The sequence below is a fragment of the Ambystoma mexicanum genome, chromosome 8, assembly GCF_040938575.1.
Source record: "Ambystoma mexicanum isolate Mex_15411 chromosome 8, UKY_AmexF1_1, whole genome shotgun sequence".
Classification (NCBI taxonomy): domain Eukaryota; kingdom Metazoa; phylum Chordata; class Amphibia; order Caudata; family Ambystomatidae; genus Ambystoma; species Ambystoma mexicanum.
In genome coordinates, this window is record NC_090929.1 from 754819126 (window position 1) to 754841534 (window position 22409).

General features: G+C 45.0%; 1 protein-coding gene across 2 annotated transcripts in view; it reads left to right on the plus strand.

Annotated features, from left to right (window-relative positions):
- Positions 1–22409, plus strand: part of PDLIM1 (PDZ and LIM domain 1) — a 563378-nt gene that overhangs the window by 536647 nt on the left and 4322 nt on the right. The window lies entirely within an intron of this gene.

Here is a 22409-nt window from a genome sequence, read left to right on the forward strand (position 1 = left end):
ATACACCAAGGTGGGGGGCCTTACTGGGCTGTTACCATCCAGTAACGGCCCCTCTGAGGTGTATATTGCAATTAGCACTCCAGGCAAACGAACTGGGTCCTAATCTCCGGTTTTGTAAAGGGAATTTGGATAAGCGCTGGGCATGCGCTCTGAATTCTCGTAAAAAAAACGACAGGAGTAGTTGACTCTCTTTGCTATGTCCATGGACGCATCAGCAAGTGACGAGGGAACCGATTCTGCTGTAAGTTTTGATTGGTGAGCGTGGGGTGAGGGAGATGGGGGGCTGCGGGATGAGGGATTAGGGAGAGCTTGTGGGGGACTTGAGGCAGAGGGGTCCAATGCGGGGCACGCGTGTGACAAAGGGAAAACTACAGCATGGAGGAGAGGAGTCAGAGGCTTTTATGGAACGTGGGCTATACAGCCCGCATACCCAGCCACCTCATTGGCTTGCCCCTTTACCCTGTGTGCTAATAATAATTCTGCAGTAAATGTCGGAGAGGATTTATTTTCAAATAAGCATCTATCTGACTACACTTTACATATGTCATGTTTTTCAATATTTGTACTGCGCCCATCACCGCCATAGTGGTCTTATGGCGCCTGGCCTTGTCCGAGAAGTGGCATATTGTGACCTAGCCAGGATGTCACCAGACCTTGGCGATACGTTTACTCTGGCCTTAGTCCATACCTTCCAGTTCGCCACTTGTAAGGGGAAAGTATTTAATCATGTAGAAAGCTGTCACCACAACTCTTAACAACAAGAACATCTAAATCGGGGGAATACAACTCTGATCCTTGAGAGCTACTGTGACACCAGGTTTTTAGGATGCATAGTGTTTTGGTTAATAACTCCCATTTCGAATGCAAATGTATTGTATAGAACAATGGTTTTACACCTTTCACACAACACATAAATTACAAAATCACGTAATTTAAGTTTAGCACAAGATCTTAAGTCTGATTCTTAAGTATCATATATTTGATAAAAAGATCCCACAATAAAAAGATTTAACCAATATAGTGTGCTCAGGACAATATAGTGTACACCTTGTTAGGCAGAAACCTGTGCAGTTCCCTTAGGGAACACTGCAAAAGATTTAGGACTACGGGTGTTAGCAGTAAACCCACTTGGTAGCTGTCTGTACCACCCAGATTTACCTGGTAGCTGTGGCTGAGCAGTCAGACGTCCCTCAAGAAGAGTTAGGCAGTATGCAAAGTATACACAATAGGCACTCAGACACAATAATACAAACAAATACTGACCAGAACTTTGGTATCAAAGTATATAATTATTTATTTAAAAACACACTGTTTGAAATACTCCAGCACTCTTGTTGTAAAACACTCTAAACACAGTACTATTATAATACATACAACCCTTATTCCTTATCAGATAACTCTTAGTAAAACACCACTTATTTTCATACATAGGTGAGCGCTTAACTATAGATGGCACTCCAATAAGTTTGTGAAAAAGGGAGGAAAAAGACAGAATATGGAAAGGTACACCACTCTAAGATTTAGCAACATTAGCAAGGCAAGCTATTAGCAAGGCAGAAGAGCAAAAGTCACTTGTGAACCAAAGTCCATAGGCCGGGCCCACTCTTAGACAGAGCAAAGCACAAATGCGCCCAAGATCACACAGTTACCCCAGGCTTAGAAAGTCTTGCAGAGAGTTTGAAAAGAGTTTAGAAGGGCTCAGAAAAGTTTAGCCAGGGTGTCCCAGGCTAATCCAGGTTCGAAAGCCGGGGGCTAAATCTACCCCGTACAGTCGGTGGCAAGGGAAGCCAGGCGGGACACAGTACCTTAAGTGGGAAGGATCCTCCAGCGGTGGCAGTTGTTCCTGGCAGTGGGTGCAAGTCTCGTCGTCGTCCAGGGGAAGAGAAGATCTCGACTTGGAGGAAAGATGAAGGTCGTTGCACTACCAGGGAAGAAACCAGCCGCAGAGTTTTCCGGTTAAAGGTAATACCCTTTAATTCGCGGTCGTGGTAAAACGTGGTATCCCGGTTGCCGGGGTGCTTGGCACAGGCAAGGCGGCCACGAGATACGTCAGGAAGGCGAAAAGACGGTGAAACTGGTTATCCCCACCAGTCAAAGGAAGAAGACTCTCCGGCGGGAGATCTCCTCTGTCCTTGGGAAAAGTGGTGAGACGGTCCAGCAGGGCTCCACCGGTGGTGGCGTCATGGCAGGTCGGCTCAGCTTCTCCCTCGTCGGATTCTTAGGTCCTGTGGCGACTTCTGAAGTTCCAGGCCCCAAAGCCCTGCTTTTATGCAGAAAACCCCCATTCACTCAGCCTAGCTGTCACTCAAACATGCTAAGTGGTGAGCCGGCCAGCTCACCACTTGGGCCAATCAGGACGGAGTGTGACTTGAGTTTATGTTTATGTTTATTATTTATAGCGCGCACCAAACCCGAGGGTAACCGGGCGCGTTGTTCAAGGATACTTTAAACTTTACAGGTTACGCATGCTTACAAGTGGTGGTTATACATCGTAGAAATTACATAATGCAGGATAGTAGGGAGAATATACAATGTGCATAATATAAACATATAACATAATATGTACAGGAAATATGCAGTAGGAAGATAGAGAGTATATAATTATGTGCATAGTACGTCTGTAGGACAGTAGTTATGTTAGTGTAGGGCGGGACTATCGGTCATTTTCTTTGATCCAGTTGATACAGTTAGATCTGAAGAGAGCGTAGGATTGGGTAGATCTCAGGCCGGGCGGGAGGGAGTTCCAAAGCTGGGCAGCTTTGACCGGGAAGCTGTTTCCTCCGGCCGTACTTAGTTTAAATGGGGGTATCACTAACTGGTTAGAGTATGCTTCTCTGGTGGGTCTAGTGGAGATTTTTCTGTTGAATTTAGCAGCTAGGTATTTAGGTGCTAGATGGTTGATACTTTTGAAAGTTAGAGAAGCTGTCTTGAGTTTGATTTTGTCCGCTGTGGAGAGCCAGTTGGATTGTCTTCTAGCCTCTGAAATATGCTCCCTTCTTGGAATTCCTAAGGCAGCTCTAAGAGCATTGTTCTGTAGTGTTTGAATCTTTTGCAACGTATGTTTATTGGCCCCTAAGTATAGTGCGTTGCAATAGTCCAATTTCGACAGCACTAATGCTCGAGCAAGGGTTAGGCAGTTGGCAGTGGATAGGTATGGTTTTGCGGCTCTAATCAGCTTGCAGGTATATGCGGTGCTGGATGCCATTGCGCTCACCTGTTTGGTTAGGGAGAGGTGGGAATCAAGGTAAAACCCTAATGTTTTTACCTCTTTTGCCACCTTGATAGTGTTGCCGTCTATGACGAAGGAGGAGTATTCTTCTTTTAATCTATTGATGTTTTGTTTGTTCCCCAGTATGATAAGTTCCGTTTTGTCATCATTCAGGCATAGCCCGTGGGTGGCCATCCATGCCTGAATGATGAGATAGGTCTTGTTCACCAATGCCAAATCTTTTTCATAATCCCCTGAAAGTGGTATGAGAATCTGAGTGTCATCCGCATAGTTAGTGTAGGTAACACCCAGATCATCTAGATCATCGAACAAGGGCTTCGAGAAGATGTTGTACATAGTGGGGGAGACACAAGAACCTTGTGGGACTCCACATGTGATGGATACAGGGTCAGCAGCAGCAGAAGTAGAGAAGACTCTCATAGTTCTACCGGTTAGGAATGATTTGATCCATGCGATGGCATGTGTGGAGAAATGGGCAGCTGTTTCTAGGTGGGTGCAGAGCACATCATGATCCACTAGGTCGAAGGCTGCAGAGAGGTCCAGTAAGAGGAGTAGGGCCATCTTTCCAGAGTCTCTCAGCTCATCAACCTGAGTTTTAAGATCGATGAGCGCAGTTTCAGTTCCGTGCTGGGGTCTGAAGCCTGATTGTCTTGTGCCTAAAAGGTGGTGCAGCTCCAGATGTTTTTGGATCTGCAGGTAGGCTACCCTGTCTAGGATTTTTAACAGGAAGGGTACCGTTGTGATAGGCCTGTAGTTAGTCGGGATGGATGAGTCCAGTGTTTGTTTTTTTAGGAGGGGAGGACCCAGGATTGCTTGAGGTTATCTGGTATAGTGCCTGAAGCAAAGGAGGCAGTAATAAGCTTAGAAATGAATGGGGAGAGGTCTCTGGCCGCGTCCTTTATTAGTTGGGCTGGGCATAGGTCGCCTCGGCAATTGGATGGCTTGAGTGAAAGTATTATCTTTTCAGTTTCGAGTATAGTTACTTTCGAGAAGTTAAATTTATGGTCTAGTTTAGTGCTGATTGGTGGTTTGCCTCTTGGGTTAGTTGAGGGTGGAATATTCTGTTTCTTTGTCTCAATTTTTGTTTGGAGTGTGGCAATTTTGTCATTTAGTGCTTTTTGGATGTTCGAGCACCATATTTTATTTTTGTCACAGTTATCTTGGACAGGAATAGGGTTTTCTAGTTCCTTTAGTATAAGGAATAGTTCTTTCGTTCCAGATTTGGCCTGCAGTATTCTGTTGTTGAAATTATCTCTTTTTGCTTTATTTATTTCATTTTTGTAAATCTTGGAGGCATTGATGAGTGTAATTTTATTTGTCTCTGTTGGGGTTAGTCGCCAAGCAGATTCGCATTTACGTTTTTCAAGTCTTAGAGATTTGAGGTGAGGAGTAAACCAGGTGTTTAGGTGGGCTCTGGGCTTGCTCTTTCTCAGTTTCAGTGGGGCAATAGTATCTAGAGCTGTAGCCATGGAAGAGTTGAATTCATTTACTAGTGATGAGGTGTCCAATAAGTCAGGTAGAGAGTTTAATCTGGGGAGGATGAGTGGTAGCAGTTTTTCTGTAGTTATAAGTTTTTTGTTTCTGGTTGGCAAGGGGGGAGCCGAGCATTTTCAATAGGTAGGGCCAGGTTAACATTTAGGAGGAAAGTTATCAGTGCATGATCAGTCCAGATTTGTGAGGTGATATCGACAATCGTTGTATTGCAGTTATAGTCAGCAACCCAGTCAAGTATACGGCCTTTTTCGTGTGTGGGTTGTAGGATTTTTTGGGAGAAGCCTAGTTCTGAGATGACATTAGTGATATTAGTTGCTTGCAGGTCTTTAGGGTCATTGTAGCCTAGGTTTAGGTCTCCCAGAAGGATAGCTTGGGATGAAGTTTTTAGGTTGTTTGAGAGGATTGTGGAAATGTCCTCCTCGAACGTGCCAATAGGGCCTGGTGGTCTATAGATAAGGTGAATAGTAATAGTTTGAGAGGGAGATGCGAGGAGTTTAGCAGTTAATGATTCGCAGGAGTTAGTCGTTGAACTTGATTCAGTTTTTAGGGTGAGATTATTTTTAGCAATAATAGCTAGGCCACCTCCTCGAGAGTTGACTCTGTCTTCTCTAAGTATGGTGTAATTATGGGGTAAGGCAAGCATTAGGGCAGGTCCTGCAGATTGGTGCAGCCAAGTTGAATGAGATCCGCAATTTCGGTAGCGTGTGCTATTAGGCAACTCAGTCCAGGGTGTCTAAACCCCCCTCCATCCCTCCTAAGTACCCCAGACAGAGTGGCACCACTTTGGAGGGCTTCTGTGGAGAAGCCCACCAAAAAGTGGATCAAAGGGCTCTACTTGGGTTGGAGTCACAGAAGAGAACACAAACGCCATTTTAGAACCGAGTTTTGGCAAAAAATACCAACCGGAGAATTAATATTAATTAAATAAACCGACGGTATGTTCGAGGCTATCGTAATTAAATAAAGATAGTAGCCTCGAACAATGGGAAAATCCCATAGAGAAATATTTGCGGTTGAATATGAAAAGTAGTACCCACTGCCACCAGCCAAAACTCGATCGGGGGGACGGACACGTGCCCCCTCAACTAACAGACCCCGGGGCAATTGAATTGCCCCAGCCAGTATGTCCACAATATGATGGTTTGTACTGGTTCTGTTCAGAATTTAAGACTAAGTCAATGGTGACTTTACATGCCCTGGGAGACAGTAGTCAGTCCCATAGTATGGAGTCTATACTGGGGGGTCACTATGACACCCCTGTGTTCCTGCACGGAGGGTGCTGTGTAACACACATCACAAAAACACATGAAGCCCTATGGAGTAAAAGACCCCATAGCCCATTAAACACATCTAGAGTCAAAGAATCACACTCAAATCATGTCCAAGAGTGAGGGTAAAAGAGTCTCACTTTTAGGCAGGTGAAAAAATGTAACCCCACAAATCCAGCAATGCTGCTGGCGGACCCACTAGGTTAGGAAATTCAGCCTAAACAGAGAATTCTCCCTAACACACATTACGAGAGGATAGGAAAAAGCTGTGGGAATTTTTAAATTTCTTGGCACTTTTCTCCTACGCCTCTCTCTAACTGCGTTAGAAATATCTGATAAAGTGAAGTGCAAATATAAACAATTTGCTCTCGTGTGACAGATCAACGAGAACCACATGATTCAAAGTGTAGTTGAATGCCCTCTTTTTTTCTTTCACATGATAGTAATGGAATCAAAACCTACATAAAAGAAGCATCTAAATTGTGCCAGAATGGATCAGACAAGAAAGCGTACAGAATCTCACTATCTTGGGGGATACTGCTCTCCTCTCTCATTCCCTAAATCACAACATAGTCTCAGGTTATAGCCCCCATCCGCTTCTTAACCAAACACCATCTCAGGGGTAGGGCTCAGCAGCATCTTGGCTCAGCTTAGTCTCAGGTACAGCAATCGGGTGCTTAAATGCCACAAATCCTTAACATAGTGGTATAGCCCTATAACTGCTATTTGTAATTCGCACCACAAATATAGTGTCGGGTACAGGATATTCATAAATTGATTGAAAACAAAATGTCCGAAGGAGAAAAAGTGAAAGTTATTTGAAGGAAAATCACTTTCAGTTTTCTCTCCCACTGACATTTCAGATAACCCGCTCTCCCCCACCCCCTTACTTACCTTTGGGTGGCACACAGCGCCTTCCCTCTGCGACATGCGACACCGGTTCCCTTCACTTATTTGCATGGGAACCGGCACCAAGGGGTCCTTTTTTTTGTTTTTAATATCTTTATTATGTGTGTCACCGGGGACAACCCCAAAACCCTTGATGCAATTACAGTGAACAAGGGTGCGTGGGACATCCCCACAAACCCCTTCTCCCCTTGTTCACTGAAATCGCACTGAATGGTAGATGTTTTTTTCAAATAGTTTGGCTGTATTTCATTTTCGTACAGCCGAAATTCAAACATATCTACCATTCAATTTATTTATTTTCGTTCTTTTATACGGATACCTTGGGTACATTGCTTCTTGATCCATAGTCATAGTGCCCCAGTTCACTATGACGGCTATGGTGCCCTTCACACTCACTAAGGGATCCCTCATCCATACCCCCTTCTCACTAGCTTTTTAGGAGATGGTGACCTCCCCACGTTAAGCTTTAGCTAACCTCTTACACTTTTTGTCCTATGTAATTTGTGCTCTGCTCACCACTGATGTTCTGCTACCTCTTTGCTAAGGCATATGGTGCCCATCTCACTCTAAAAAGTATGGTGCCTGTGATGGGGACCGACAAGGTGCTGATTCAGGGGTCCGTGTGCCAGCCCAAGTCAGTGGATGTTGGGAATGAAGCAGTATGGGTATCCCCATGCCATCCGATCTGGGCCCCCATCATATGGCAGAGGATAATCACATTGTCGCAACGCACTCCAGGTTGGGGAGTCTAGATTTCCCCCACCCACTAGCGCAGCAAGTCAGTTGCTACCCAAACCCCTTTTGAAACCGTCCATGACCACACTGGTGCACTCCCTGCCCATCTGAGAGAGCTAGACGAGGTAGGAGCAGAGACAAGACAACTAGGTGCTGACAGAAGGATTGGCGTGAAGAACATTTAGATAGGTGAGCAGGCAGGGTCTGTTGGCTCATTTCACCCTAGCCCAGACCCAACAGTGGGAGACAGAACAAGCTGTGGTCAGGGAGGTTGTTGCGAGATCAGAGAGATGGGGCAAGAGAAACCAGGTGGAAGAACAGGCCAATCCAGATCTCGGGGACCTCTCTCTTGCTATCTCTGCCAGCTATGTCCACTGACTCTGCTTACAAGGCTTAACATCATAGCGAATCTTGGGGAATGGCTCCCTGGAAAGCCATTATCTAGTTCTGACCAAGAAGAAGGGTTTGGGACATCCTGAAGCTCACAATACGAGCAAGGAGTAGGGTAAACCCAGTTTGTACAGTTAAAAGGGGATGTTTATCTACAAAGCTGGGGAGGCCTAGGAACGTACAGCCCAGTGAGAAAACATTGGACAAGGGGGAGGGTCTCTGAAGAGAAGGGACTCGGATCTCTTTTAAGAAGAACCAACCTGACCTCTGTTTTGTTTGGGAAGACCCTGTTTTCATTTTAGTTGCGCATTCCTGCAATAAATTCCTTAATAAATGTAGTGAAATATAACATCTGGTGTGGCACCTTCATCCCAGGTGGAGCCATATGACATGCACTTAACACTGGTTAAACGGGCCCTGGGGTTCAACAGATCATGGTTGACTAACTCCTGAGACCACTCCTAAAATGTAACCAGAGCCTTAAGGCTAGCATTTCCAAGGGCCTTAGGATGTGTAGTACCTGACTCTTTATCAGTTTCAGCACCCCAGTTCTGCTCCTGCTGTTGTGCTCCTGGATCCATCCTCTGCCCGCTTCTGCTTCTACTCTTTCTCTCCATGTCACTCCCATCTTTCAAGCCACCATGCCCGCGCTTAATCCTGCCACACCTCAGTGGCTCACACTCTGCCTTGTATAATCTTTACTTGCATCCTGCGGCTCTACCGATGTTTTGAGTCACAACTCCAATGATCCCTTAGAATTGGCTTTGCTGACTAGGGATGATGGGATGAGTAGTCCAAAACATCTGGAGAATCACAGGTTGCAGACCCGTGATCTACACTCCTTTTTCTTCTCCATCTCTATTTCTAATTGGTATCGCATAGCTTTTTTTGAGGGTTCTCTCTATTGGCTAGATGAGTCCTTAGCCCCCTCCTCTCCGGGTCCATGTTGCACTGAGCTGATATAATTCTCACTAGCTATCTTTGCTATAGGTGAAAGTCCTGCCTCCATTATGACTCCCCTCTGATCCACCAATGTTGTCTGCCTCGACTCTCCATAGCCATCATGCTTCTGCAGGTTTTTGGAAGCTGCTTTGTTTTCCTTGGTTGCCACGTATGCCAGCCTCCCTGCTGCAGGTAAGCTCCTAGGACTGACACGCATATCTCCATTTTCATGAGCGAGACTCTGTGCTGAAATCCACTCACACGCTTCACACAGATTGTCTCTTCTTCCATACCCTGGGGTCGGCTCTCCACTAAGCATAGCTGTGTGTTGGTCCTATTGTTAAACACCCTCAAGAGTTAGGGACATCCCCACCATTGCCAAAAACATGGGTTGAGATCCTGCATCCTGCTCTCTCCACAACCCAATATAGGCATAGGCTGTAACGTGTTGTCTGGCTATTAAAGGCACTCTGGGCACCTCATGCACTTGATTACACTCAGGTTATGTTGCGTACCAAGTGATGGAGGGGTTCACGGCAGTAACCACCCTGTACTTCGCCCATGTAGACTCACAGCTCTGACTTTACATGCCTGATATGCTGTCTACCCTGCCGCAACTCCTGTCCAGGCCCCACGAGGTCTGGTGACCAAGGTGCTTCTCAGACTTCATAACACACCACTTACCCACGTGGCTTCCCAAATGCAATATGCCACAGCAAAAACTGTGGTCTATTCTATCCAAACCAAAGTTGCTGTTAGCCCATAATCAAATATTTAGCATGTTGGCCCTTGGCTACTTTACCGTCACCTCCACATATTTTGGGAACAGGAATAAAATATGGACAGTGATCTCCTAGTTTATATCCCCACAGGAATACAATAAATCATAAAGCTGCAAGGAGTTCAATTTCCCCACCAGAGTCCCAAAAGGAAGAATGGGGAAACGGAACTAAAGTGGTCAGGTTATACTCTCCAGGTAAGTCTCAAAAGTCCTGGGATTTTAACTTGCCAGCTAAAGAGTGTTAGGTTCCAGAAATGTGCCTTCACTTTAACATCATCCGTTTTGGTGTACTTATCAGGAAATTCACAAGTGGGCAGTATACTTGGTTTAATCAGGAAAGATGTTTCAATTCTTCGAGGTTATTGATTTGTTTGTTAATTGATCGTATATACTGAGTGGCTGAACAGGCTTTGTATACACTTACATGGCAATATGGGTCACAACACTGCTTTTTAGGATTGAGACCCATCTCTGAAGAGAGTGTTTCAGCAAAGCTGTTCTCCTTGCAAGATTAGGTAAAAATGTCAGATATTTTTCCCCAGTACTTGTTGACCTCAAGTTACTATGATACCATAACCACGTTGATGCCTAGGTATACTACTAATGCAGCCCTAATATTAACTATTAATGCAAGATCAGTAATAAAATGTGCCTCTAACAAATCACACATTATCCACAATTTCAATATACAACGTATGAGGATAGTAGGAAACTTTGCTCTGAGACAGCTGTACAGTCACATTGGATAATCTATTGCCACCAGGAAGATGCAAGATACAAGTATCATGGAGAGTCACAAAAAACGAGGCAGTGTAGCTCTCAACCCTGCAGAAAAGATGAACACTACAATCATCCCCACCTACCCCTCCAAACCTTTAGACACATATCATGCAGATGCTCTCTTGACGTAAAACTGCCATTATCTGCATCCTAGTGTGCCGTCTCCCCGGAAGCAGCAATTCCTTAAGCACAGAATCAGAAATTTTAATATATAGCATCAGTCTTGCATCCAACAAAATAATGATCAAGTGGAAGACTAATCTCTGGCTAAACATCCACAAAAATAGAGGCAAGCGCCTCTCATGTGTCATTGCATAATAAACTGCACCATCACCACACTCACCCTCATCACCCCAACCACCCATACTCTGCTGTCCTGGTCAGACCATCATCCCATCACCAAACACTGGGTGACAATTACCAAACCTAAAATGAACCATTATGAGGATAGAGACACAAAATCAAAATGAGGAAAAGGTTAAATGCAACACATTGTGGGGTAATTTAGCCCTAGAAACCACTGACCAGGACAATTATCTTCCAATACTATACCCTTAAGCAGAATATCACATCAGCCCTGGATATTTAAGGTCAAGCGGTGGAAAATAAAACCAAAACCTGATAACTACCTTAAAATGCTCAAAAGCAAAGTCAGAAGCCTGAACCAAAAAAGACAAATCCCAAAGTCAGCAGGATGGCCACCAGAGAATATCGCTACAACATAATTCGTTACACATTCTAATAAAATTCATATACCACCTGGAGATGAAAGAGGAGTTATCCAGAGCACTAGTACTATACAATTTAGACTACTGTAACATGCTCCACTTGGGAACCAACAAAGATAACTTACACCAACTACAGCTCATCCAACATTGGGCAGCCCAACTGATACTGGGTCTCAAAACACAATGCTCATTACACTCTTTCTGTCTCAAATCCCTCAAATGGCCCTCCTTTTGAAGACAACATTGCACTCAATGTATTGTGTGTCACTAACAGAAGACTTCAGCATAAGGGACCTAGGCTCCTAGAACTCCTCATAACTGCCTACAAAACCCTCCAGACCACTCGGAACAACAAAAGGGAGGAAACTTGCATTAGCCAGGTTAAAAAATATTCTGGGGTAGGTCGTTCAGCGCCATCACACCCTTGAATTCCATTCCAATCAACTATAGACAGGAACACAACTACTTCAGATTTAAGAATGATCTCAAGTAATGCCTTCAGGAATAAAACTGTGCTCTCATCCCAACTTGAAGGGAGATTCCTTCATACATTTAAGCACTTAGACCTGAAGAGATACAGCCACTCACCACATAGGGTAAGGTGAGTAAAGTCGGCCTTGTGGAGTGCCATTCTTCTAATATTGTTGGCATTGCTGTGCGTGGCTCTGGAAAAGTATGTGTGGAGGCTGGTGGTGGGATAGAGGGGCAGATGCACAACCTGACGTGTTGAGTGCAGGTCAGAAACGCTTATTATGTGTGGTGGTACAACATTTTCAGTGCTCATGGCAAAAAAGGATGTCGAGATGGGTTTTCCATAAGGTAGGCATCAGGATTGGGTGGAGCTTTGATGCTAAACTGTGTAGGTTTATTGCCGCAAGAGAGGGTGGAAATCTTGAGATTAGTACACATCGGCTTGTGGAACATCTGATGGGGAGTGAGTGTGATGGAGGATAAAATGGAGTGAGTGTCCAGGAAGCTTCCTCAGACATGGGTGTGGAGTCTTCCCTTGGTTGCAGAGGTTGTCCAGTTTTAAAATTGTGAAGATTGTCAAAAGGAGATCAGCTTTAAGACAAAGGTATCTGAATTGTCATCTCTAGATGAGGTGTATAGCAAACCAATTCCTTGAGCTGCTTTGGATAGGAGATTTTAACAGTTCATTGAACCGCCACTTATTGAGATGTTTCCTGAAAGTCTAGTGGTCCTCTTCCATGTGGAGATGCTGGAGTACTCCGTTCCAGAGTGTGGTAGGGACCTTAAGGGAAAGCCGCATTAGATACTATAAACCGGCATTTTGGCCTTTGCTAGATATTGGAGGAAGGCGTGGGAAAAGAGAACACATCTAATGTCTCTCACACCACAACATGTATGATATGTCGAGGTGTATGCCTTTATGCCTGATGCAGATAGGTAATAGTCCTTTTTATGATGTACATTTATTAATTTTATCCTGTTTGTCTCTTTATTTTAAGTTATTTTTTAAGAGCATCGGGATTGTAATATATTATGTCTATTCTTATGCTTTATGGAATCATCTATCCAAAATGAACTAAATTGAATTGGTAGTTTTATACGAAAATGAGGATCATCCTTGTCTGAAGTTAGTATTTAGTTGAAGCCCCTGGGCCATGGGTTGCATTGCTTTTCGTCTGAGCGAAAACAAATAAAGGACACAGTCACCAGGGTGTGGAAATAGACTTTTGAGGTGAATATGTGTTGTGCTGAGTTTTTTACTATGACCCAGCTGGTCTTTGCGGACTACACCATTGGCCAGGGCTCCCCTGCCCCAGGAGTGGATTGGGCAGGGAAGAAAACAGGGGGTTCTAAACCCAAACCATTGTGATAATGGTAATTTGGTTGGGGAGATCACAAGCACTCTGCAGGGCCATGGTTTTGAGCGGCCCCCAGCGAATAAAGACTGTAGAAGCCGGGCTGCATATGCCATGGGCGGCCCAGCTAAACCATGACATCCCAGCTGCATGTCTGGTGAGCCCGGGCAACCATGAGGCCTGCCACCATGTCAGCCTGCTCTGGGACCAGGCCAGGCAGGCCCAAAAGATAAAATCCCCATTCAGTGTAAGGGCTGTGGCCAGGGAGAAGAACAGGGACATTCCACTGCTTTCACTCGTGTGAGCTGACGGCCAGTGACCAGGCAGTGCTTCTTCCCCTCTGTCTGCCCACCCCAGGGCCAGATGGAGCGGGCCTATCCCTCCCCGGCCGCAAATGTCTGGAGCGGCCCAGGAGCTTGTCGGAGTGCTGCCTGAATTCCGGCCCACCAGGGGTGGGGCAGGCGGGCGGTGAAGAATGGCCATTCTTGGGCTGTGAGGATGCAGCATCATGACAAGAGTAGTTCTTCATGTGTTTATGTGTATATTCTTTCATATATGCACAAAAAAGGAGGAAGATAAACCGCACTACGGGTGAGGAAAAAAGGATGTCCATGTGTTCTAGACCAAAAACGAAGAACTCCCAAATCAAATGATTACGGGTGTATTTGATTGATTAAAAAAAAAAACAGCAACAACAAAACAGAGGCAGGTCACCATGGGGCAAGTCCTGTTACACAACGCGTTTTGCGCTCTAAGTGCTTGTTCACGTATTCTTTCATATATATGCATGTATATATTTATGTATAATCTATTTATTTATATAGGAGTTGGACTGGAGTTTTGAGGTAAGGGGGAAAAGGCAGTATTCCCGTGAGATAGGGAAGGTAGAAGTGGCAACCTGCCAGCAACCACATAGGGGAGGAAGCTACCAACCATGGCCATCCCTTGGCCCCTCTTACTGAGTGGATGACTCTGGCTAGGCAGGAGCATTCTGGGTCTCTGCCCACCCTAATGGCCCCACCATGATCCATTAGCCGGTCAGATAGCACAGTAGAGTGCTCGCTTTGACATCCGTGCAGAGCCTGCCGACGCAGGTTTGAATCCTGGCAGGGCCAAATTCAACCTTTCATCCTTCCATTGTCGATAAATGAACACCACACACCATGAGCAGCATTTCGATGCCTGAGGGTTCGTAGTGCTATATGAGTGCAAATTATTATTATTATTATTATTATTCCGTTCATGGAGGGTGATCGTGCAGAGCATATTCATAGGAAGAGAATCACTCTCGGTAGGAAAGAAAAAAAGTAAAAAAAAAAATGAAAGTGGTTTAAGATAATGTTTTGTGTTCATGGTTTAAAAGAAAATGGGGTCCTAGTTGAGGCTCGCAAAAATTCACTCTGTTGGCTGCTCTCCCATGTAAACGGTTTGCAGTGGCCAGGGTAATAACTGAGGGGACAGGAAGGGTTAACAACTGTTTTAAATTTGCAGGTTGCCTTGCACCTTTCCTGCTTGTAGCTGGTCTGTGGAAGGGGGATAAGAAGTGTCCCCTCCCTGACCTGGGGGTAAGGAGTGCGTACAGGCTACGGCAAGGAATACCAGGCAGGACTATATAGCACTACAGCAGCGTTGCTGGAGCCTTTTCCATGCCCATACCCCATTCTATTTTTATAAGATTCTCTGATGCTCTAACTCGCCCCCCCACCCTTCCTACACAAACACTGGGTCGAGGAAGAGGAGGACTAAGAGCAAAAAGGGTAAACCTTACATTTCTTAATCCTGTTAATAAGGTCAGGCAAAGTCAGGCACTTGACCTTAATCACATCCATCTGATACCCATGAGCTCCCCTGACACGGATAAAAGGTAGAACGTGGAGACACACTCGAGGGACCAGAGCGAGGGGCAGGGAAACCCCGAAGCTCCCTGCAGGAGGAGACCCATTACCTCTGTCTATGTCACAAGAGAGATGAGGGTTCTTGACATTTTTATTGAGATTACTGTTAATATAGTAGTGTGGGGCTGAGCAGGCAGTTTATCCACTTCTCATCCCTGTACTCCTGAAAAGCCATAGCCCTTTCGTCACGCTGGTGGCAGAAGTGAGATTTAATGCAGACTCCTACAGCTTAGTCTTCTAAAAAAAAGAGTGCAGTTAACATTAGAAACATTGCAAAAAACAAAGATTAGGTAACAACCCAATCATACAGCCGCTCTCTGGAATCCCATGTTGGGTTCTGTATTAGTTGTAATTTCGCTATGTATAGTTCCTTTGATCCAACTCTTGGAAAAAATACAAAAGTCAAATATATAGTGATTTTTCTATGTCTATGGATGACAGACTATTTATTTCCTCTTTTTGATTTTTAGGCGATAACTTTTATCATTACTGCCCCAGGAGGTCCACAAATTAGGTATTTTGATCATATTTAAGTCTATTGACCAGTTCTTGGGCAGGGGTCGCGGCTCGTATTCATGGGGCAGTGATCACGTGTCTTACACAACTGAGTTGCTCGGCTACGCACCGATGCAAAGAAGACATTCTGCTTTCAATCACGTGTCTTATAAAACTAGGTTGCTCGGCAACACGCCGATGCAACGAAGACAGTCTGCTTTGAGCAGACGTAGAGAGAACTTCTCCGCTTCGTTCTCTACATATGGTGAGTTACAATTCACGTTTGTTCATCTCTATTAATGATTAGCTACACTTTGGATAGGTCCTTCATATATATTCACTTTACCATTCACAGCACCTGCTCGCCGTACACGGTGGAGCAGCCTGGTCTTTGAAACGTAGATTTCGCCATTACTCACCTACATCAGGTAATGGACCCAATTCCCTCCATTTTGTTATAGGAGATCTTTACTTACATTTGTACTGATTTGTTTCTTATTTTATATCTTTTTGACCTGCCTTCTGATCCGGCTCATTACATTGTCGGGTATGTGTTTACCTTCATATTTTTTTCAACTATTTGGATGATGACTGTTCATATTGATATTTGTATACTTACGTTGTTCTAAATATGGGAATTATTCTGTATTTATATTGGAATGTTATGTGTTTATTGTTTTAGACTTGCCCTGATGAAGGAATTTGTTGTATTCCGAAATGCATTGGCACAATATAAGTCTACGGATAGAGTGATTTATGGCAATCTCTTCCTCACGAAGAACACTATTAGTGGCTACTTGTCACTTTTTTCTATATAATAATCTTCTACTTGATAGATAAACCAACATTGAAAAATCACTATATATTTGACTTTTGTATTTTTTCCAAGAGTTGGATCAAAGGAACTATACATAGCGAAATTACAACTAATACAGAACCCAACATGGGATTCCAGAGAGCGGCTGTATGATTGGGTTGTTACCTAATTTTTGTTTTTTGCTGTATTTTTGGGTTTGGGTGTCTCCAAGCCTTTTTCAGCCAGCTCCTACACAGAGGATTTAACTAACGAAGACTCATCATACTAGAGACCTCTGATAACGCCAGCTAGACTCGATACCCCTGTGGTGCCCACTCAAATTTGCTTCCTGCAACATTAGAAACATTATCAGGTTTTTTTTAATTGCTGCTATTCAGGGCTTGAAAGTCAGCCCTCTTCTTCACAAGTTAGGTTAGGAAAGGAGACTCCCCTTCACAGTCTTGATCTGCTGCCCCCAGCTCAGGTACCCAGTATACAGGTGGATAGCAGCAGCAGATTTTTCCACCATTCTTCCCAGAGTGTGGGTATTGTAGTGTCCCAGAGGTCCAGAGTTTCAGCGAGATCCCAAGCTTCGTTTAAGTCCCAAACCTTAGTCAGGTTGCATGGTAGTGTCTCTGGGGCAGAGTTGACTCCTAAAAAAGACCCTTTTAGTTGAGAGGAAAGTGGCTTTAGAGGAGAGGAAGCAGAGGGACGCAGTACCTTTTGCAGAACAAAAACAGGACGGGAAAGAAGGGAGGCACACAAACTGACCTCTACTGGGGAGGGTATTTTATTTATTGGATATTTGTATGGCGCCTGTACACAAGTGTTTCCAGGCACCATAAGACAATATTGTGGGGGCAGGGGAATAGGGGAAAAAACTGCAAAACAACAATAATGGTTATATTGGCCTTGTGACAATCTTACTGTGCAAGACAAAGGTGGTAAGTGCAGGGGCTGGGGGAGAGGGAGAAGTGCAGGAGTGGGGAGCCTAAAAAGGGGAAAGGGGGTGTGAGCAAGTGCTGGGGGGACCAAGACGGCAAGTGCCAGGAGGAGAGAGTGGGAAGAGAGGATAAGTGCGATGGACAGGGTGGACCAGATTGACCTAGTCCGGGGAAAGGTCCCCAAGGCCAAGTGCTGGCAAGGGATGCTGGGAGGACTGGTAAGGGGTGGCGAGGGATGCTGGGAGGACTGGTAGGGGATGATCTGGTTTCTGTATGACTCAGAAGGGACCAGGCCACAGTCGCAGCGGCAGAGGGACATTAGCACGGAAGGGGGAGAGGGAAGGAAGAGGAGAAAAGGAAAGTCTTGAGATGTTTCCGGAACTTAAGAAGAGCCGGCAAAAGCTGGAGGGGTCAGGGAGGCTGTTCCAATGGGAGGAACTTGCCGTGAAGAGGGATCTACCACCCACTCTCTGCTTGGAGAAACGTTTGACCTGCAGAGAGTTGGAGCTAGAGGACCGGAGAACTAGCAGGCAGGTATTAAGAGAGGGAAAGCTAGATGTACAGAGGTCCCAGGCTATAGACAGCCCTGTGGATGATGCAAAGGATCTCGGGTTTGATCCTTGCTGTCAACGGTAGCCATTGAAGAGATGTTAGGGCTGGAGAGATGTGGTCCCTGGGCTTGAGGCCAAGGATAAGTCTTGCAATGGTATTCTGGATTAGTTGAAGTGGTTGAAGGGAGGAAAGAGGGAGATTGAGGAAGAGGCTGTTGCAGTAGTCCAGCCTAGAGACAACCAGGGCTCTGGAGACTTTGAGATTCTGGTGGAAGGTTAGAAAAAGTAGAATGCCTCTAAGGAGGTGAAGCTGAATGTTGGACTTCTTGGCAAGGTCTGCGATGTGTGGAGAGAAAGAGAGAGGAGTCAAAGATAACCCCAAGGTTTTTTGCCTCACAGGTGGGTGAGGGGAGTGGCCCATGGAGGGTGGCCAGAGAGTGGTGGGAGAAACAAGGAGCAGGTGTCCTAATGAGAAGGATCTCTGTCCTACTGGCATTAAGGCAGACATCATTGGGTGAGCACCATGCCTGAATAGCAGTCAGGTATAATAGAGGAAGGGGAATAGATAGGGGATGTCAGCTTAAATGAGAGCTGTATGTCGTCTGGTACTATCTCCAGTGGTGACACCCAAGGAAAGCCTAGGTGCCACATCTTCAAGTACTTAATCCAACCGTATGAAGTGAGGACAGCTTTGATTGAATCACTGAAGTAAGAGGAATTGAGAGGAGGAGACCTTATGAGCCACCTTCCAATGGCTGGAGCTGATGTGATTAGTTAGCTCCTTTATGATAAAACGACAAATGCCACCCTCAGGAAGTTCTGCAAGACCACATGACAATGTATTTGGAGCTTTAGAGAGCTAAAAAAGAAGGGATCTCAAACCTTTGTGGCGTTTACGCATCTGTCTTTTAAATACCTGACTAGATGGGTCACAGGTAACAAAATTGACACAATGGATGTATAATCTGGTCACATGCAAGCATGCCCCTAAAATTGTGAAATGGAGTTACACCAGCATCTAGTAGACACAAATATCACATCTAAGCCAGAAGAGAAGACATTCGATACAAGTAAATAAACGGGTGGTAAGGACAAAGGTTTGTACCTTTCTCCCAAGAAATGTCCCAAAATCACGATGAGCTAGCGCTGTCAGCGCCCACAGAAATGATGGAGGATGGTTCCTCTAACACTGGGGCAACTACATCCACAGAACTCAAATGTTGCTTTCTGTTTGGACACCTGACACATAGAAAGGGAGATCCAGCCTGCAAAATCAGACCCAAACAGGCCATGGTCAGTGCTGATCTTGTGGAAGAGACAATCAGCGTGGGCATGTTAAACGTTGAATTCCCAATAGTCCAGGGAGTGGGCAAATGATCCTTTGTGAGTCTGAGTGGGAAACGTACTGGGTCCCCTGCAGATGCCATTGTTTCTGTGAATAGTCAGATATTATGGAGGGCATCTTCATTAATGATAACAAAGCTCTCCTACGTGATACAGCTGCGAGTATAATTGCTATCAGGCAATGCAAGAAGGCCAGATCAGTTCTGGTTCAGACATATTAGAGGGTTTTATGGCCTTACCGGATGCCCACTAGAAATCATGACGTTTAGCCTGAAAAGGGAGACCTCTTAGTGCCTTGTTGCTCTAAGGGGCACAGATACAGTAGACTGTCAGTTAGGAAATGACCTTCCAACCCCCAAAGCTAATCACTGTTGTTAGAAGATCTACGTCCAAAGTAGCAGCAAGCGAAGCAGCACCTCGGAGGCCATGGGCTCTTCCAATTGAGAGCGCGAGAGGCCAGAAAGCCCAGTACAGATCCTAAGTCCACAGGGGCTGATCCTGCCAGAGAGGACCTATTGGCCACTGAGGTGCCTACTGCTGTGGCACCCAATTCAGTGATCACAGGATTGCCTACTGGCGTAGAACCCGAGGTTCTCTACAGCTTTCCACACACACACACAAATTGGCTTGTTGCAAACTTTAACAAGACCATAAAGGACACGATGGGTGGCTTAGAAGAGCCCCTGAGGTGAACATGGGATATTCTCCTGCCATGCCTCCTGCTTGCCTACCGGGATGTTCAATTGAGATTCTGTTTGGTCATCATGTTAGGCGTCCTCTAACTCTGGTGCCTGAAGAATGGGAGGGTAATCCACAAACTCCTTCTCACAACATAGTGCACTATGTACCTCAGCTTAGATTTAAAATGGCCAAGTACAAGGAACAGAGTAATGTAATATCACAGTGGCAACATCCCATCCAGTCACCGGTCCACCTCAGAGCAGGACTGACTGGACCAGCCACGAACAATACCCCAAACCACTGCCAATCAAGTCAGACGTTTTCCCCAGCCAATACGAGACTGGTGAGGGCTTCATAACTGTGTTATGTTAAATACAAGGAACGGAAAACACAGAATAAGCTGACAAACTTGATGAAATGAGAAATACTTCACATATTAATAGAGGTGATAAACTGCGGAGTTAGAGTAACAATGTGACCACTCAGAAAAGTCTGCTCTGAAGTTATGGCCACAGCCGGCGCCATTACTGTGATGTTTTCATGCCTAGTATTATTGCAAAGGGGACTCGAGGCAGAGCATAAGCAAAGAGCGGCTTGACAGGAGGCCCTGCCTTAGCAGTAGTAAATTGCCGAATAAATGAAAAATCAAGTCTGGGCAGTGCCAGACGGCCATCACAGGAACAGGCCGGGCAGTGTAGTAAAATGAGGGGCTCTGGGCTGCTTCCGCCCTCGTGAAAGGTCAGTAGTATAGCCCCAAAATGTATTTGAGGGAAGCTTAAATTGCTGTGGCTTATTTTGTGCCTTATCCCATTTGTTGGTTTATCTGAGACTGTGGAAGCTTTACTTTCATGCATCAGGAAATCCTCCCTCAGACATAGAAAAGGTCATCATATGGACACTTTCCACCATTCCTATCCCCCAAACCATGGCAGCTGAAAGCAGAGGACGAATATTAGAAGCTACCAAATAAACCTCTATGATAAAATAATAGAGATCATCAACGCTAAAATATCAAGAGGATGCTAACCTGCAACAAAACGTATTAACGAGCCATAACCAATTTACATCAATACATCTTTACATTGGCGCAAATTACTTGATCTCCAGTGCCTTATTTGTGCAATTTTGTAATACTGGACAGCCTCATTATAGGGAGATCGTAGTGCAGCCTTTTATCATCCAATTTATTTCACCCATCAAACCGAACTTAAAATTAGAAATCGCTCTAAGTTGCCTGAAGGCTGAAGGCAGTTCTTTTCTGTCATCCATGGCCCTTCTACAGCCTCCTGCATTTGGCCCTTTCTCTTGAAGGATCATCATAGGCTGCTACGATAGCTCAGCGGATTGAGGGCTCGCTGGCAAGACTTTTCTGTAATGTGCAGGTTGCGGGGTCAAATCCAAGCAAGTCCAACTCCGCCTATCATCCAATAATTGTAAATAAAATATTGTATACACAACATGAGAGCTCCTGGCCCAGATGGGTTGGCTAACATTAGGTACTATTATTATGTTATGTTTGTTTGTACTGTGCACCGCTACACTAAAGGCTAATAGTGTCATATGGGTGGAAATATTATGCACCGTATTTAAAGATGTTATTCGTAGCCAAAATGATGCCAAGAGCTTTGTGTACATGTTTCTTGGTGCCCGTATACAAAAAGGGCGGCAAGAGATGATCGGGTTTAATATCGCCCAATCGCGATGCTAGACATAGGTTGTCTGATTTTTGCCAGTATAATACTAAGAGACCAGAAGGCTATCGAAGTTTCAGACCAGGTTCAGGAATAAAATGGCTACTACCCTAAATGGTATACTACTATAATGTTTGTATGACAGTGTGGCCGTTTGACTCAGTAGCCATCCTTCCTATGGAACAAACCTATGAACCACGGGATCCCTGAAGGTATGTTAAATATCCTAATGATGTTACATGATTACACTTCAATTAAGGTAATATTAAATAGACTTGGAGATGTATCGAGTGTAAAGGAGGCATGGTATCACAAGTAGACACTGACACAAGAGCTGCACGTTTCAAAACCTTTATTAATGGTTTAAAAGGGGTTGGAAAAATCCTATCTTGCCCTATAACTAAGATGGGAGTATTCTCAACCATCAAACAAAAAGAAAATCCAGTCCTTAGTCAAAATAAAACGGCCTATACTAATAAAACTAATGCCTGGCCTCTTTCTAATACAATAAATGTGTAAAGGGAATGTGTAATGTAAAAAGGAAAATTAGTTTTCCAAAGAAATGTCAGTATGGTTGAGTAAACTCCTTCCCCACGTTTTGTGGCACAGGGTTAGGTGGCAGCACACTCTGGCTTCGGACACAAGGATGCATTTTGTTTCGTGGACCTGGGCCCACATGGCCTTTCACAAAAAGTCACTTGTTCATCTGCTGAAGTCAAGGCTGATACCACAACTGCTGCTGCATCTCCCCAACTCCGCCACTCACCTGGGAGGGTGGCTTGCATCCTTGAAACACAAAAGAGGGTTGTCTCTTCTCTAAGGCTGGGCTTCCTTGTGCAACCTTCAAGGCCATTCGGAGGCAACGATCTCTCACCGGGGTATCCAAGATTTCTTCGTACCTCGGTTCCGTCCCTCAGCCTGTCACTCTCC